This window comes from Podarcis bocagei (assembly GCF_964188305.1).
Source record: "Podarcis bocagei genome assembly, chromosome: 12".
Classification (NCBI taxonomy): Eukaryota; Metazoa; Chordata; class Lepidosauria; order Squamata; family Lacertidae; genus Podarcis; species Podarcis bocagei.
Window position 1 is genome coordinate 1329919 of NC_138137.1, and position 19083 is coordinate 1349001.

At 44.3% G+C, this 19083-nt stretch overlaps 1 protein-coding gene across 2 annotated transcripts in view; it reads right to left on the minus strand.

Moving 5' to 3' along the window:
• CUL1 (cullin 1) overlaps positions 1–15981 on the minus strand; it is a 46740-nt gene extending 30759 nt beyond the window's left edge. Inside the window, exons 1-2 of one of the 2 annotated variants that reach the window (XM_081165116.1) lie at positions 15838–15944; positions 1667–1747 (exon numbers count right to left, since the gene is read on the minus strand). The gene's annotated coding sequence lies outside the window, so the exon portion shown is untranslated. Of the gene's footprint in view, positions 1–1666; positions 1748–15837 lie in introns of both variants that reach the window. The other variant, XM_081165115.1, reaches the window with a different exon arrangement.
• Positions 15982–19083: the final 3102 nt, after the last annotated feature.

The window sequence follows — 19083 nt, forward strand, 5'->3', positions numbered from 1 at the left end:
TAGCTGCAAGCAGCTAAGCAACTGACCATTTTAAAAGCCTAGTTTTATCTATTTCTTTAAAAAGAAAAGAAAAGCTGAAAACAACTCCTGAATGAGAATCATTTAATACTTGGTTATCCTGACCCTCCTCTATTCAGTAGCTTATCACAACTCCAATAAAAAGCAGTTAAAATGCCAACTTGCCACCTACTCATTTATGATGGATCCAACTGTAGGGATAGAAGACGGGCAGGGAGGAGAGGCTGGCAGCTATGCTACCTTTAGCCTTCTGCACTGACTCTATTCTAGCGTCCCCCCAAACTTCTTCAGGGGCTGCCAAACCCCAAGTGTCCTATTCCACAAGGAGAACGCCGGTTAAGAAACTCTGGATTCAACCCATTATGTAGATTCAGATGGTAATGCAGTAGCACCAAATTATGGAGGCGGCTGGACCCTTGGATGACAGGGCCTCCATACACCCTGCCCTGGCTTGTGTCCCAGAGATGTCGCTGTGCTGCTGCTAACACAGCAAACACAACATGGGAGGCAGCAGTTATGAGTTCACAGTCTCTGTGTGAGTGCTCCTGCACCATTTACCGGGAAGTGCTTTCCTTTACAGAAATAGCAGCATTAGAACGGAAAAGAATCACATGATGTGGGCATGAAGGGACAGAATGAGACAATGCCCCTCACTGGCAGCTCCACCTATCACAGAAGTTGTGACTTTGCAAACTGAAAGAAAAAGGTTCTTCCCAGTGAGTGGTTAGTGTCTGCAGGACTAGGATCTGTGAGACCAGGGTTCAAATCCCCACTCAGCCATGAAGTTCACTGGATGCTACTGTCCTATTCATGCCTAAACTTGAGCCCCACTGTGCTCTGTGCACAACCTGGTTTGCTATGGCTGGTTGCAACCCTCCAAATAACACAAATTGCAAAAAGAACTGATTAAATTATCTATGCAAAGTTGTTCGCAAATTTATAAAAACAGGTTTTGGCAAACTACCCACTCTAATTAAGTAAAAGAGGATTGGTTTTTAATTTTCCTAGAATGAAACTGCAGTCACATTTCTCCTAGACTACTTTTTCACTTGATTTTTTATTTTAAAAGAACTTGTCTTTTGTGCACAGCATTTATTCCATCTTCAGCTAAATCCCCCATTTTGTTTTCAATTGTGTTGTAATAGTGTAAAAATAAACGCGCCGAGACATACCGTATTTTTCGCCCTATAGGACGCACTTTTCCCCCTCCAAAAATGAAGGGGAAATGTGTGTGCGTGCTATGGGGCGAATGCAGGCTTTCGCTGAAGCCTGGAGAACAACCCCTCTCGCTCTCCAGGCTTCAGGAAGCTATCCGCAAGCCTTTCGGGTAGATGTCCGCAAGGCTCGCAAGGCTTGCGGATAGCAGCCTGTTCTGGGGGCTGGGGTTGGGGGAAGCTCGGCGGCTGGGGGGGAATAATTTTTTTTATTTATTTCCCCCCAAAAAAATGAGGTGCACCCTATGGGCCAGTGCGCCTTATAGGGCAAAAAATATGGTACTGTCGTGGCGACTGAAAGCTAGGTTTCATATGCCATCCACAGACATTAGAACAATTGGCTAAATCCTATGAGACTAAAAAGCCAGTGGCTATCTTTTATAGATACTTGTTATCAGTGCTATTTTTATGGAAAAAGAGGTGCAGGAACTCACCATGAGCAGCTCCCTCTTTCTCTTAGAATGGCACTTGCACCCACCATAGAGGTGCCAGAACTGAGTTCCGGCGAGTTCTCCCTGAAAAAAAGCCCTGCTTGGTATCAACAATTCAATTTGATATGCAGACTCGGAGAAATAAATGAAATAAAGAATTGGAGGCTTCTATATGGGTGAATGTTATAGTTTCAGTAGCAAAGTTGTCAATTGATTTTAAATTGTATCTTATACAACAGAAAAGATTTAGAATTTATTGGACTTCATAACATTTGTACAGAAAGGAACTAAGACAACATGCTGTTAGAGATGAAATAAGGATAATGCTTCTTTGAAACATATGCAACATCTAATCCAGGCTTCCTGAAACTCAGCCCTCCAGATGTTTTGAGACTACAATTCCCATCATCCCTGACCACTGGTCCTCCTACCTAGGGATCATGGGAGTTGTAGGCAAAAAACATCTGGAGGGCCAAGTTTGAGGAAGCCTGATCTAATCCTTATGAAGTTTGCGGAGAAAGTACTATATTGTATAAATATAGTATACTATCACAGGATAATAATATTCTAAAGTATTTACCTACTATATGGAATTTGACAACTTGTCAATGTAAATGGATTCTCTGCACCCTTACTATGGCTAAAAGACTGATATTGATCCAAATCTATGGCCCTCATTAATCAATGGAGAGAAGATACATGACAGCTCTTGAAACATTCAAAGGAAGGGGAGAATACACTTGAGCTCAAATCCTATTTGCGAGTTTCCCTGCAAGCATCTCTCTGGCTGGCTACTGTGAGACCAAGCAGCTGACCCATTCCTGCAGGCTCTTCTTATGGACTTAGTGCCTTTCCCACTCTACACAAACGCAACACCACCTGGCCAATGTAACTGGATTGGAGTATCATTATCCTGGACGCTAATTCCAGTCGAATTTTCTGACTACCACCACTTATGTAGCCATGCACAAGATGGCAGCATCAGCAGACATAAAGCGATCCTATGGTTTGCATTAATACTAACTTTAAAAATTAAAAAAGCAACAACAGCCCAATGAGGACGGAGAACACTTAGTAGCCACAGAATGCTGCCTGTTGGGAGGGGAAGAAGAGCTGGGTGGAATAGAATGGCTGTGTCAGATTGATAAACCGTAATCAACAGCATTGGTACACCTATAATCAACAGCTTAAACTATGCTCATGATCAATGGTTTTCATTAGGGCTGCACAATATCTGTTTTTCAACATCGCTATATATTCCCAGCTAAACACAGTGATGTACTGATATATCACGATGTCCGAAATAAGGATAGAGCTATGCAGAGGCTAACAGTAGGGCTGGGAGATGTCTGGTTTTCAACTACGTGATATACTGATATATCATGTCTGAAATAAGGATGGAGCCAGGAGCATTGGCTGGCTTCAAATTTTTCCCCACATCATGAATTTTGCATTCTCTCTCTCTCTTTCACACACTGATTCAGAATATATTTCCAGGTCAAAAATTATGAAACCAATATCACAATATACCAGTGTGAAAGCAATGATTCTTCAACATTAACTTCGCTGGACTGGTCATGTTGTTCAGAATCCTATGTCCCCACTGTGGAAGGATGTGTGAAGATCCAGTGTGACTGTCTGGAGGCAGTTGGAGGATGGATGGCGGCTAACAGATTGAGGTTGAATCCTGACAAGACATGAGTACTCTTGGGGGGACCGCTAGGGGCGCATTGGAAGATGGCTGACAATACCATCTCTCCGGCCCACACGAGGTAATTAAGAGGCTGATATGGAAGTATGCAGCCTCCCTTGTTGCCCCAAGGAAATGGGGAACACTGCCTTGCCTGCTATGGCCATAAATCACCCCCGGATTCGAAAGAAGGGGGTGAGGGCACTAGGCACAAAGCCCTTGTGTGGGTCTGGCTCTCCCGGACGCTGTCTCTGATCGCGCACTGGCTGCAGCAGCTCGAAATAAACAATTAGAAAGAAGCAAATGTACGTACTTCAAGTGAAGATTGGGAGTAAAGACTGCTAATTAAAGGGATCTCTGTGAAGTGGAAGCGACGGGCTGGATTTAACAATAAATCAAGAAGATTCATCAAAGGATCGGTATGCAGCGGAACTGAAAAGGGGGGGGGACTTTTATTTTTTTGTCTTATGTGAGTACCTAACAACCCCCCCCCCCCAAGAAGGAAAGAATTGTTGCAATTACTGATCACAAGCAGGAGGATTAAAGAACTGTGTGGAAATAAATTACTAGTCAAACACATAGAATCATAGAGTTGGAAGAGACCACAAGGGCCATCGAGTCCAACCCCCTGCCAAGCAGGAAACACCATCAGAGCACTCCTGACATATGGTTGTCAAGCCTCTGCTTAAAGACCTCCAAAGAAGGAGACTCCACCACACTCCTTGGCAGCAAATTCCACTGTGAACAGCTCTTACTGTCAGGAAGTTCTTCCTAATGTTTAGGTGGAATCTTCTTTCTTGTAGTTTGGATCCATTGCTCCGTGTCCGCTTCTCTGGAGCAGCAGAAAACAACTTTTCTCCCTCCTCTATGTGACATCCTTTTATATATTTGAACATGGCTATCATATCACCCCTTAACCTCCTCTTCTCCAGGCTAAACATGCCCAGCTCCCTTAGCCGTTCCTCATAAGGCATCGTTTCCAGGCCTTTGACCATTTTGGTTGCCCTCCTCTGGACACGTTCCAGTTTGTCAGTGTCCTTCTTGAACTGTGGTGCCCAGAACTGGACACAGTACTCCAGGTGAGGTCTGACCAGAGCAGAATACAGTGGCACTATTACTTCCCTTAATCTAGATGCTATACTCCTATTGATGCAGCCCAGAATTGCATTGGCTTTTTTAGCTGCCACGTCACACTGTTGGCTCATGTCAAGTTTGTGGTCAACCAAGACTCCTAGATCCTTTTCACATGTACTGCTCTCAAGCCAGGTGTCACCCATCTTGTATTTGTGCCTCTCATTTTTTTTGCCCAAGTGCAATACTTTACATTTCTCCCTGTTAAAGTTCATCTTGTTTGTTTTGGCCCAGTTCTCTAATCTGTCAAGGTCGTTTTGAAGTGTGATCCTGTCCTCTGGGGTGTTAGCCACCCCTCCCAGTTTGGTGTCATCTGCAAATTTGATCAGGATGCCCTTGAGTCCATCATCCAAGTCGTTGATAAAGATGTTGAATAAGACCGGGCCCAAGACAGAACCCTGTGGCACCCCACTAGTCACTCTTCTCCAGGATGAAGAGAAACCATTGATGAGCACTCTTTGGGTTCGGTCAGTCAGCCAGTTACAAATCCACTGAGTGGTAGCATAGTCAAGACCGCATTTTACCAGCTTCTTTACAAGAATATCATGGGGCACCTTGTCAAATGCCTTGCTGAAATCAAGGTAGGCTACATCCACTGCGTTCCCTTCATCTACCAGGCTTGTAATTCTGTCAAAAAACGAGATCAGGTTAGTCTGACATGACTTATTTTTCAGAAATCCATGCTGACTATTGGTGATCACAGCATTCCTTTCTAGGTGCTCACAGACTGTTTGCTTAATGATCTGCTCCAGAATCTTCCCTGGTATTGATGTCAGACTGACTGGGCGGTAATTATTTGGGTCCTCTCTTTTCCCCTTTTTGAAAATAGGGACAACATCTGCCCTCCTCCAGTCTGCCGGGACTTCGCCTGTTCTCCAGGAATTCTCAAAGATGACTGCCAGTGGTTCTGAGATCACATCCGCCAGTTCTTTTAATACTCTTGGATGCAGTTCATCTGGCCCTGGAGACTTGAATACATCTAAACTAGCCAAATATTCTTGTACTGTCTCCTTAGTTATTCTGGGCTGTGTTTCCTTTGCTGAATCATTTGCTCCAAATTCTTCAGGTCGGGCATTGTTTTCTTTATCGGAGAAGACTGAGGCAAAGAAGGCATTGAGGAGTTCCCACATGGCTGATGGGAAGATCGGGAAGGAATGAAAGTCCTTTGTGACGCAGCAATAAAAAGAGATTTGTTACGGCAGGCCTGCCTACAGGAGGACGAGGGGGAGGAGGACCATGGCTTGTTACTATATCAGAATGTGAGTTGGACCTGGCAGGGCCCCCTGAGAAAATTGATGAGAGACTGGCAGGCCTGTGGAAATCAACGGACAGACTGGGAATGTTTTGTACGGAGGTGCGGTAATGGCGTCTGTTTATTTTGATATGGCTCTTGGAGGAGTGTAAAATCCACACAGGATTTAACAACGTTTGTTTTCAACCCGCTTGTGGAGACTATCAGAGATCACAAAGAAAGGAATATATGATAACAAGAAGATAAGGAAAACAACAAAGAGAAGGTACATCAAAGCAGCAGCAAGAGAGATGTTTGGATCCCTTTCGGAGCACGAAGTATGGGTACCCCCAACAAAAATTTAAAAATCTGGCTGTGTAATTTGGAACTAATGTGATTTGGAATTAATGTGATTTGATTGGCCTGTTAATAAAAATTATTTTAAAAAAAGACATGAGTACTCTTTGTGGGGGGACAGGGGACAGGGAGATGTGGAGGACTCCCTGATCCTAAATGGGGTAACTGTGCCCCTGAAGGACTAGGTGTGCAGCCTGGGAGTCATTTTGGACTCACAGCTGTCCATGGAGGTGAAGGTCAATTCTCTGTCCAGGGCAGCTGTCTACCAGCTCCTTCTGGTATGCAGGCTGAGAATCTAGCTGCCCGTGGACTGTCTCGCTAGAGTGGTGCATGCTCTGGTAATCTCCCGCTTGGACTATTGCAATGACCCGGAAACTACAACTAATCCAGAATGCGGCAGCTAGACTGGTGACTGGGAGTGGCTGTCGAGACCACATAACAATGGTCCTGAAAGACCTACATTGGCTCCCAGTAAGTTTCTGTTCACAATTGGAAGTGGTGGTGCTGACCTTTAAAGCCCTAAAAGGCCTCGGCCCAGCATACCTGAAGGAGCGTCTCCACCCCCATCGTTCTGCCCAGATACCGAGGTCCAGCTCCGAGGACCTTCCTTAGCGGTTCCCTCACTGTAAAATGTGAGGTTACAGGGAACCACGCAGAGGGCCTTCTCGGTAGTGGTGCCTGCCCTGTCAAGAAAATAAATAACGATCTGACTTTCAGTAAATATCTGAAGGCAGCCCTGTTTAGGGAAGTTTTTAATGTTTGATGTTTTATTGTATTTTTAATATTTTGTTGGAAGCTGCCCAGAGTGGCTGGGAAAACCCAACCAGATGGGCAGGGTATAAACAAACAAACAAATTATTATTATTATTGACTCACTGTTAAACCTGTGTTTATGGAAGACAATCTTACTTGGCTACTAGTGATTGCCAAAGAAGAAAATGATAGACTTCAAACCGGTTTTGAACAATATGACACCCAGCCCTAGTTTTCATTTCTGGTAAGTTGCAAGCTCCATATTGATCATTTAGCACTGGTTCCGTCAGCTTTGCAACTTTAGAGCGGTTTGAGCTTCTGTGCATGCGCAAGCAGCAAACCCGGAAGTAACCCGTTCCGGTACTTCTGGGTTTGCCACAGACGTTCGCTGGAATGGACGCTAGACAGGGCGGATGTTCGCAGAGGTATTACAGTATTTAGTGGCACCAGGCAGGTAACTGTGTTCAGTGCTGTAGGCCTAAGCCTGTGGACCTCCCTCCCAACAGAGGGAAGCAAACTCCTTGTTTAACTTCCAGTGGATGACAAAGACTTCCTTATTCCAGTAGGCATTTTAGGGTAGCAGTCAGGTTTCTGCTTGATTTTTGGTGTTTTCTTTGTCTTATCCTCCATTTGTTTTATTTTAATGCACTCTACTTAGAAATGCTATCTTTTAAGCAGTATATAGATGCTTTAAATAAATAAGATAAGACCTATTGGGTTTCTCTGTAGTTAGAATCACAGAATCATAGAATTGTGGTGTTTGAAGGGATCCTGAGGGTCATCTAGTCCAATCCCTTGCAATACAAGAATCAAGAGCATTTGTAGCCAGCCATCAGAACAAGGTGGAAATGTCTTATTTCTGCAAAATACAAAATCTTGTTGCCCTTGCTAGATATTTAAAAAACAAGAAACACAATGACATTACGCATACCATAGGTAGAGACACCTTTCTGAGACAAAAGTAAGCCTCTTGGATCTTGTAAAAGCTGGTTTCCCTTAAAAGGCCTTTGGGGAGTTAGTCTAAACCCAAACAAATGTCACACACAGCTCAGGGTCCTTCTTGGTCCTGGAGGTATCCATGCAGGCTAGTTAATATCTTTTGATACACAGCTTCTATTTTATGTAACAGAGAGCTTGCTATTCTAATTAAAGTGTTACAAAAATTTGTCTTCTTGACTGGGTAACCAGTCACTCTCTCTTACGACGTTAACATTTCAGCCTGATGTGGAAATTCAGTGGTGTGGAAAAATAACTGTTGATTTGAATTTTATAATTTATTTAGCCCATTAGGCACACTGTCATAGAGTGAAGTTCAAAATTCAAATTAGCAAGCCAACCAAGAGTAACAGAAGAGTGATTATCAGATTTTCAGTTAACAAATCAGTAAACCACCACCACCCTCTATTTTGTTTATTAAAAGCTATAAATACAGAGTTAGAACCCCCCGCCATAGGTCACGTGTAGATAGATAGATAATTTTTGCTGCATTTGTATTTGTATTTGCTGTATTGCTGTATTTGCTGTATTTCTTATTTGTTTATAAGTTTTAGCAAAATATAAAGCAGAATTAATATTTCTATTATTAGTTCAACAGAACACAGAGCTCATATACAGTGGTACCTCGCAAGACGAATGCCTCGCAAGACGAATGCCTCGCAAGACGAAAGGGTTTCCGTTTTTTGAGTCGTTCCGCAAGGCGAATTTCCCTATGGGCTTGCTTCGCAAGACGAAACGTCTTGCGAGTTCTTGCGAGTTTGTTTCCTTTTTCTTAAAGCCGCTAAGAGCCGCTAATAGCTGTGCTTCGCAAGACGAAAAAACCGCAAGACGGAGAGACTCGCAGAACGGATTAATTTCGTCTTGCGAGGCACCACTGTAGTTAGAATGGAAGCTGGAAGAACAGGCAGAAATTTTCTCAAGATGAAAAATGATGTAAAAACAGTGCCCCAAATTGTTCACAGATCAGAATAACCAATAGGTTTCTGATTCTGAATAGCACAAGTGTGCAATGACACTTCACCAAAGGCTAGGTGAGAGATAAGACATTACCAATTAAATGCCACAGTTAAACACTTACTGGATACAGATATAGGAAGGAAGAGCTCCCCTGAATAAACCCTCTACTAAATTCCATGAACGTATATTAAACCTATCACAGAAACACATGTAAACTGCATTTCAGAGGAGTGATTATATACTACTATCACAACCAAGTTATACCTGCATTCAGTGCTGTTGTTTTAAAAATGTTAAGCTACATAGATATTACTCCTATTTAATTTATTTGTATTTCTTTCTACTTCTTTCGTCTTCTGGGATGTTTGAGACCAGCATTAAACATTAGAATAGTAACAAGGGAGATGAAGTACAGTACACTCAAAATTGACACACCTTTAACTTGTGCACATTCAGCTTTATGTGCTTGGAGGAATTAAAACAAAAATTAAAGAAATCCAAGAAATAAAACCTTGGCATTCCACCCACCATTGTACCTAACGTGTTTTGACTAGATGTGGTTTTGGCTTTAGGCACTATCCCTAGAACATGTACATTAGGAAGAATGAACATACACTTCAAACCCTTGTTTAGAAAATACAGAATAAAATATCCTATGTGCTTGATGCCTATGTAAGGCAACTGTGGCTTAGACTGGAATGCAAGACTCCAGAACCAAACTTAATATACAGAAGACAATCAGAATTCAATTTTAGGGTACCCTTCTCTAGGCTTGACTGATATTTCTTTTAAGGGGCACCTGTTATGTGATCTCAGACTCTTGGTTATGGATTCAGAAAGTCATTTAAGACAACTGAGTGCTGTGTGTTTTTCTTTTTCCTGCCCCCAAAGCGGGTGGGGAACAACACTAGAAGCAGAGCAATACTTCTCTGATTTCAGAACTGCATGTACAAGCTCACATGATACTGTGTAGAACAGTATGAATACCAAGGCCATGTATATTAAGCCTAACATGCAATCTAATGCCTTTTGAACACAGCAGGCTATGCAGTTAAGTTAGAGAAGTGGTCATATCTATATTGCTTCCTACTTTCTACAGAAAGGATCTCTCTATTATTTATAATATTTGATGCTTACTACATTTTTTCTCAGCGCAGCCTGCTTTTTTTAAAAAAAAGAGAAAATATAATTTCACATTTTAAATGCACCAGAAAATTACAGAACATTATTAACCAACAGTGTTCATCCTGGAATAATATAAAGAGGACATTCTTAATTACATTAATGGGGGGGGGAGCTAATAGTGTCCTGATAATTGGGAGATTTGCTGCTCAATTGACACCCCACCAATACAGTGGTACATCAGGTTAATAACTTAATTTGTTCTGGAGGTCCATTCTTAACCTGAAATTGTTCTTAACCTGAGGTACTTTAGCTAATGGGGCCTCCCGCTGCCGCTGCACCGCCACCACACGATTTCTGTTCTCACCCTGAAGCAAAGTTCTTAACCCAGGGTACTATTTCTGGGTTAGCGGAGTCCGTAACCTGAAGCGTATGTAACCCGAGGTACACTGTACACTGTTCTGAACCAGATTAGGTTCCAGTCTCACCTTTTCCCACATTTTCCCACCTCATAAGGGTATATGGGCTACCCAGAACAAAAGAGTATTTGCAAAGGAAGACAGAACACATTTTATGCAAAGGGGGTTCAATGAAGAGTCAGAATCTAAGTGTCTCTGACAAGATGCACACTGGTTTGAATCATAGAATGGTAGTTGGGAGGGATCCCAAGGACCATCCAGTCAAACCTCCTGCAATGCAATAATCTCCACACAGTCCCTGTCCAATCTGAAGCTGAACACAGATCGGCCATTGCCAGTTTGCCTCCGTTATATGCATACAAGTCTACAATCCTGCACTCACTTACTAGACAGTAAGTCCTCTGAGACATACTTCTCAGGAAACATGCATAATTTTGTGCTGTTAATTTTTGAACCAATTTTAGCATTGGGCTCACACTTGGGGTTTATCAGCTTGTACAAGAGGAGCAGCCTAAGATCGCTTTACCATTCAAGTTGTTTGACATAAAGAGGGGGTTTTGAACAATGACATCGATGGGCGTGCATGTGACTTTTAACATCAATGAACAGAATTACAAAACTTCCACTAGTAGTAATAGAATGACTGATTTAGAAGGCAAATCCCCATTTGTGCATACTCTATTTGCACAAAACCACACATATGTGCAGTGCTGGGATCTCAGAAATGGGGGGGGGGCATGCTGGAAAGTCCTCCTGGCTTGCAAGGAGACCCTCCCCAGAGCTTGAAGAGCTCTCTCCTCGTGAGCCACCAGGACTCTCCAGGGTGCTCCCCATTATACATGATTCCATGTACGCACGCAGGGGCCCGGAACAGAAGCCCCGTGTAAATGCAGTCTCACTCCTTAGTAAACATGGTTAAGAATGTGCTTAGTCAGGTACCAGCCTATGTAAAAAATCCTACAGCAGTTCATCTGCAAACATTATGTGAAACCACAAAATATGTTATAGGTACATAATTCACCTCCATTTGCCCTGCAGCCAATTAGTATAGAGCAGGGACTAGCAAAAAATTTTAGCAGCAGCCGGTCCACTGTCCCTCAGACCTTGTGGTGGGCCAGAAAATAAGCACCGGGGGGTGGGAGCTGGAAGAAGAAGCAAGGGGGGGCAAGTAGTCCTCCTCCCCACCCCCAGCGCTTACCTTCCCAGGGGCTGCCGCTGCTGCCACCACCACTGCTGCTTCTGCTTCTCGTGGGTAGGCAGAGCAAGCTCATCCGCTCCACTCTCTGGCCCACAGGAGCACCAGAGTAGTGACAGAGGCAGCAGCAGAGGGAAGATGCGTGGCACAAAAGGGCTGGCTCCAGATAGGGGGGTTCTTAAAATGGCGCTCAGCCCAGCTCCCTTCCTCCTCTAGGCAGGGCAGGGAGAATCCAGGAAGGAGGGAGGAGGTGCCGCCGCAGTGGGGGGGGGTGTGGAATGCCACGGGGGGGGGGGGAATGGCACAGCCCGAACGAACAGAATCCCCGCGCCGACCCACGGACAGTCCGTGGGCCAGATCCTGAAGGCAACTGGGCCTCATCCGGCCCGCAGCCCTTAGTTTGCCGGCCCCTGGTATAGAGCAACCCCTTTTATTTAAGAAAAGCTCATTTTTATAAAAGTACAGTCAAACCTTGGCTCCCAAACACTTCCGTTTTGGAACGTTTCAGCTCCCAAATGCCGAAAACCCAGAAGTAAATGTTCTGGTTTTCGAACGTTTTTTGGAAGCCGAACACAGCTTCCGCTTAAGTGCAGGAATCTCCTGCAACCAATCGGAAGCCGTGCCTCAGTTGTCAAACGTTTCATAAGCCAAACTGGCTTCCAGAACGAAAGACATTCAAGAACCGAGGTTTGTCTTTATTTACAATAACTGCAGGTGCTGTTTCAGAAGATGGAATATATTTTCTATTGACCATTTATACTGCACCACAGTCAAAGCTTGTGTCTTCTTCAGTGCAATTACTTTATTAAACACACATCCATGTAAATTTGATCAATCTATTACAGCTCATATAATTTATTAAGCAATATTTATTTAAATAGGTAATCAACCCAATTCAGATCCAAAAGAGGTTGAAGAGTTTGGATTTGATATCCTGCTTTATCACTACCCGAAGGAGTCTCAAAGTGGCTAACACTCTCCTTTCCCTTCTTCCCCCACAACAAACACTCTGTGAGGTGAGTGGGGCTGAGAGACTTCAGAGAAGTGTGCCTGGCCCAAGGTCACCCAGCAGCTGCATGTGGAGGAGCGGAGACGCGAACCCGGTTCCCCAGATTACGAGACTATGGCTCTTAACCACTACACCACACTGGCTCTTGTAAACCAGTAACATATATTTTTAAAGCTGAAACAGATGGAATATCCACCATGCTTCAGAAACAAAAATGGAAACTTTAAAAAAGTAAAATGAAATAAAGAAACCAAGAGAGGAGAAGATGCACAAGAACTGGTAAGATCAAAAGGAGTCATGGTAATAGAGCCAGTAGCCTATGCTGCACTGTTATACAGTGGTGCCTCGCAAGACGAAATTAATTCGTTCCGCGAGTTTTTTCGTCTAGCGAATTTTTCGTCTTGCGAAGCACGGTGTCGGAAGTTTTGGAAAAGCTTCAAAAATCACCAAAAACCTCAAAAAAGGCTACCACACCATGTTCTATGAGTTGCTCCTCGGTCAAGTCGCAACTGTATTAATGGTATTAAGAAAAAGGAAACAAACTTGCAAAAAACGCAAGACATTTTCATCTTGCGAAGCAAGCCCATAGGGAAATTCGTCTTGCAAAGCAGCTCAAAAACCGCAAAACCCTTTCATCTAGCGAGTTTTTCATCTTGCGAGGCATTCGTCTTGCGGGACACCACTGTATTCAGAGAGTATTATTACATCTCACATAAGGGTTCTCCCAATTATTACAATGTGAGCATTTGCAAAATTATGCTAACACTTGATCCACTGTAGAAAAAGGAGCAATTACAGTGGTGCCCCGCAAGACGAATGCCTCGCAAGACGAAAAACTCGCTAGACGAAAGGGTTTTGCGGTTTTTGAGCTGCTTCGCAAGACGAATTTCCCTATGGGCTTGCTTCGCAAGACGAAAACGTCTTGCAAGTTTGTTTCCTTTTTCTTAACACCGTTAACACAGTTGCGACTTGACTTCGAGGAGCAACTCATAGAACGCGGTGTGGTAGCCTTTTTTTGAGGTTTTTGGTGATTTTTGAAGCTTTTCCAAAACTTTTCCAACACCATCCTTCGCAAGACGAAAAATTCACTAGACAAAAAAACTCGCGGAACGAATTAATTTCGTCTTGCGAGGCACCACTGTATTTAATTCACAAATAAAAAAGAATAGCTTATAAACAAGTCATCTAACATGCCTCAGAGCAAGTTTTTGAGCAAAGCAATATAGGAATTGATTATAAAGTACCCCAAGAACAAGTGTCTGTAATAAAGAGGTATTTATGAAGAAAAATAGCTCACATTTCATTATATAGACACGTTTCCCCTGGTGGTTCTACTGAGATACTCTTCCATGAGAATATAATTTGGGTTAATTTGCGAAGCAGCTCAAAAACCGCAAAACCCTTTCGTCTAGCGAGGCATTCGTCTTGCGGGGCACCACTGTAATTGCTCATTTTTCTACAGTGGATCAAGTGTTAGCATAATTTTGCAAATGCTCACATTGTAATAATTGGGAGAACCCAATTATAATTTGTAAATTTATATTTACAGTCCACCAACCACAAAGCTACACTTCTACACCCAACTTAAGATGCTGATGAGTCATTTTATGTTGTACTTTTTTTAGGTAAATCACGTCTCTATCACAATACCATTTTGCCAATAAATTTCAAATGCAGTGAACAAGAAGAACATTTTGGAGGTGGCAGTTAATACTACCCCAGTTCATGCTTTTATGCAAGTGACATCCCTAATCAAGTTTGCAATTAGATTTCACTCAATTTGTCTGATCAGGAAATAGTTCCACAATCCCACTAACCTACTTAGGAGTATGCACTTCCTTGTTTTCTCCTGCTGAAGAACAGAATGTCAGATCTTAGGTTTTTTCCAAAATGCACTAGCATTCTCCCCCCCTCGCCCCACTTAATGCAGAAGTGCAAACTAGAGACTGAATGATACCCTTATCATCGCAAGTTACATGCAAATGTTTTACCACAGTAACAAACCATACTAAGTTTGGCTGTTTACAATTTAATTAGTGTCATTTACATAACTCCCTCACTTATCCATTTTGTCTTTGCACAACCCTGTGATGTAGGTTAGGCTGGGTTAAAAAAAAAACCCTCCCAAAGCCTCATATTTTTGTTTTCCCATACTACAGAAATCAATGTGCTATAATCAATCTTGTAATCGCTAACAAACCATGACATTTTCCCATGCTACCTATTCAGATAGGGTACATATAACATGTATACTGGCTAATTTTGTTTCACTATTGAAATACGGCAAATTTCAGGGGTTTGTATGAAAGACTTTAAACGGGAACTCCACTAGGAGCTACGAAAGTGCGGTTTTATTAAAAAAAACAAAAACATACATAATCCAAAAATAGCACAGTACAGTATAGGTTGCTCCTCATCAGTCTCTCGGCCCGCACTCTTGATTAAGGTGTCTGGCAGATGAGCTTTCAAACATCAATATTCTCTCTCAAAATACAGCTACGTATTAGGACAGTTAGAGCAGGGATTCAATGGAATGAATTATTAGCAAATTTAAGAGGAATTGCGCGCCTGGGAGAGATGCGCTTGCTTCCTTAGGGAAACGAAATCTAAGCAGTCGTGTTTCCTTCCTGTCCACCACAAAGCGACTGCGAAGCGGAGGGAGCGCGCCTAAGGAACGTGCGGGCAGACGGAGCGACGCGGCGGGTTTCGAGGGGGAAAGGGATCTCTGGGCGAGGGAGCGAGGCGGAGCAGCCGCCCTAAACAGGGCGAAGGGGATCCCCAGGCGGGCGCGGAGAGCCACGGGGACCAACGGGGGGGCCCCGAGGGGATCCCCAGGGAGGGCTTTCCACGGGAGCCGAGGCGAGGGAGAGGCCGGGCCCTGAGGCGGCCAAGGCAGCGCCGACCGAAGCCCTTCCGTTCTCCGCGAGGACACGGGACCAACGAGCGAGGGAAGCTCCGGGGGCGCCGCCGGGGGACTCGGGGCGGGCGGCTCCCGCGAGGCCTCCCTCGGAGGCGCTGGGAGGAGATGCCGGTGCGCGGCCGCCCTCGCGACCCCCCTGCGCCGCCGGCCTCCCGAGGAGGAGGAGGAGGAGGAGGAGGAGGAGGAGGAGGAGCGGCCCGGCCAACCCCCGCCCTCCCCTCGGCGAAGCCCGCGCGCGCCCCGGCCTCCCTCCCTCCCTCTCGGGCTGCGCCACAGCCCCGGCCAGGCCCACGCCCCGCCGCCTCCGGCCCTCTCCTCCCGGCCAGGCCCGCGCCTCCCGCTCCCGGCCGGACTCCCGCCTCGGCCCCGCAGGCGACGGGCCCCGCCGACTCACCGGCCCCATGGCGCGCGCCTCGCAGACTCCGTCAGGCAGGCAGGGCCCGGCGGCCTCGTCTCCACACAGGCCAAGGCAGCCCGCCTCTTCCGCTTCCGGGTCGGGCGCGCCGAGGAGTCGCGTCACCGGAGCGTCATCTTGCGTCATGGCCCCGCCGGCTCTGCGCGCCCGAGGCCCGGAGGGGGCAAGGCAGGGCGGCAGCGGGGCGGGCGCCGGAGACCCCAGGCCTGGCCGGGCGCCCCTCCGGCAGTGGGAGTCCTCGGGGCCAAGACGAAGGTGCAGCTGCGGCGCTTTAGGCTGCCCTGCTGCTGCCCTTCATCCCAGAACCTCGGCCTGCAAATGCAGGCGGCGTCATCTTCATCCTCTTCCGCAGGGAAAGCGCTCCAGGCCTCTTACAGCAAGTCAAGAGTTGCCCCATTGCAACTACAAGAGAGATGGGCAAGAAGTAGAACACAAAGTACACAAGACAATTTCCATGTACAGTGGAACCTCGGGTTACAGACGCTTCAGGTTACAGACTCCGCTAACCCAGAAATAGTGCTTCAGGTTAAGAACTTCGCTTCAGGATGAGAACAGAAATCGGGCTCCGGCAGCAGGAGGAGGCCCCATTAGCTAAAGTGGTGCTTCAGGTTAAGAACAGTTTCAGGTTAAGAACGGACCTCTGGAATGAATTAAGTACTTAATGTAACCTGAGGTACCTCTGTAATCCTAATGAGACCTAAAAATAAAGGCACACAGAACAACCACCACCCAAGGAAACACGGAGCAAGGCCACAGCCCATCAGGCCCGTCTGTCCGCCTGCCCACCACTCCAGGCCTCGCCCTCCCCACTTGGCAGCTTCCAACAGGATATTAAAAACACAATCAAACATTAAAAACTTCCCTAAGCAGAGCTGCCTTCAGATGTCTTCTAAAAGCCAGATAGTTGTGGGAGGGCGTTCCACCGGGTGCATTTTTTTATGCTTTACTGGTTTCCAAATATAAAAAAAACATTACAAAACAAAAAAGACCAAATCAAACAATATATAGTAATCAACACAAGGCATTCCAAAAGCAAACTAAAGATGATTTACACTTCTTGCATACCAAAATTGAGTTCATCCTTCGCTTGATCTAATATGACTTCCGATCCCCCCACTGTGGTTCCAAGGTTTCCTTTCGCTGCACACTAGGCTTTATTTCCAGCTCTGCTTCCCGCCAGCCACTGGAGGACATTGCCAACTACTCTTGGCACAACAAAAGAGAAGAGGCAGGAACAGAAGCCAACTTGTACCTGGATAGGTTCCTTCACCTAGAAGATGTTCCAGTGTCATTACCTGGACCAGTGGAAGCTGAGGGGATTGAGGCAGGAAGCGAGAACAGTATTGCAACAATAGGGGAAAGCAGATATAAAGCACAAGGAATAACTACAGCCCTATTGTTATGCTTGCTAATAGTATTTTAACTCATTTTGCAGTTGGGAGCTCTGACCAGGGAGACTTCCATCATGAAGCCCAACTGGTCAGGTGGTACCCTGTGCGGAAAATTTCTTGTTACTTCCCCCCCCCTTTGATATTTATTTATTTTTGTCTGCAAAAATGGTTTTACATGATTTCATATTTTCTTACAAAGGAATGTGAATTCTGAGCCTCTGATAACAAGTAGGTGACTATGGACAGATACTTAAATCTACAGGATGGATTGTGTTTTGGTTTGTGTTATTTTATTTATATTTATTGCTTATTTAGTTAATAAAATTTATTTTTAAAAACCTGCAAAGTGGTTTACCAAACCAAAAAACCACCACAGCAGTAAAATCAAGAAAAATTAACAATCCTACTTTAAAATATACAAAGGTAAAAAATTAAGATTAAAATTACTTCAACTTCCTAAGCATCTAGGTATGCTTGCCTAAAGAAGAAAAGAGTCTAGCAAAGTCACGTGCTTTGTTGAAATTTCAGCCTTCACGACATAGGAAAATGGCCAAGTAAACAGCTATTTTTGTGGAAGAGGGTCAAGATATTAACTGATATGCATGAAACTTCATATGTAGCTATATAATCCCTAGTGTAGTAAGATAAGACCTTTAGAACAGGCATTTTGAAAAAAAAGTTTTTTATGAACCGCCGGGTGGTGCTGTGGGTTAAACCACAGAGCCTAGAGAGAGAGAGGTTTCAGAATGAGACAGGTTTAACAGTGGTTAAGAAAGTGAAATACCTGGGGATTAACATGACAGCTAAAAATGGGAATTTATTTAAAGACAATTATGAAAAATGCTGGACTGAAGTGAAAAAAGATCTAGAAATCTGGTCAAATTTGAAGCTTTCACTGCTAGGCCGTATTGCTGCGATAAAAATGAATGTATTGCCTAGAATGTTGTTTCTGTTTCAAACATTGCAAATTTTGGATAAAATGGATTGCTTCAAGAAGTGGCAGAGAGATATTTCTAGATTTGTCTGGCAGGGCAAGAAGCCTAGAATAAAATTTAAAATACCAACGGATGCAAAGGAAAGAGGTGGATTTGCCCTGCCATACCTTAAACTTTATCATGAATCAGTAGCTTTTTGCTGGCTGAAAGAATGGCTGCTTCTTGAAAACACAGACATTTTGGAATTAGAAGGCTTTAATAATGTATTTGGATGGCATGCATATTTATGGTATGATAAGGTCAAAGCACATAAAGCATTTAAAAATCATATTGTCAGGAAAGCATTGTTTAATGTCTGTATAAGATACAAGGACCTACTTGAAAATAAAACCCCAAGGTGGTTGTCATCGATGGAAGCGAAGGCGCAGAAAAAGCTCAATATGGAGGCCAAATGGCCGAAATATTGGGAAATTTGGAACAAGAGGGAGACAGATTGAAATTGCAGTGTTTTGAAAAACTAAAAAATAAAGTGCGAGATTGGCTTCATTATTATCAGATAATGGAGGCATATAATTTGGACAAGAAAATTGGCTTCCAGGTGGAAAAATCAAAATTAGAAACAGAACTGTTAGAACCCAAAACCAAGATTCTGTTGTAGCACCCTGCTTGTGGTTAACGCTTAGCTGGAATGAAATATTCAACGCAGCAATAGAGAAATTAAAATAATAATTTATTTGTCAGACAAATAAATGAGAGGCACAGTGGTATATGGTTACCAAGCTCTGGCCTGGCCTCCTGCCATTATGGCCAGCACTTATATTCCCTTAATCCAGCCCCCTTTGCTCCTCCTGTGGCTGCCTCTGTCCAATCAGCCTGGTTGAATTTCCTATTGGCTGATT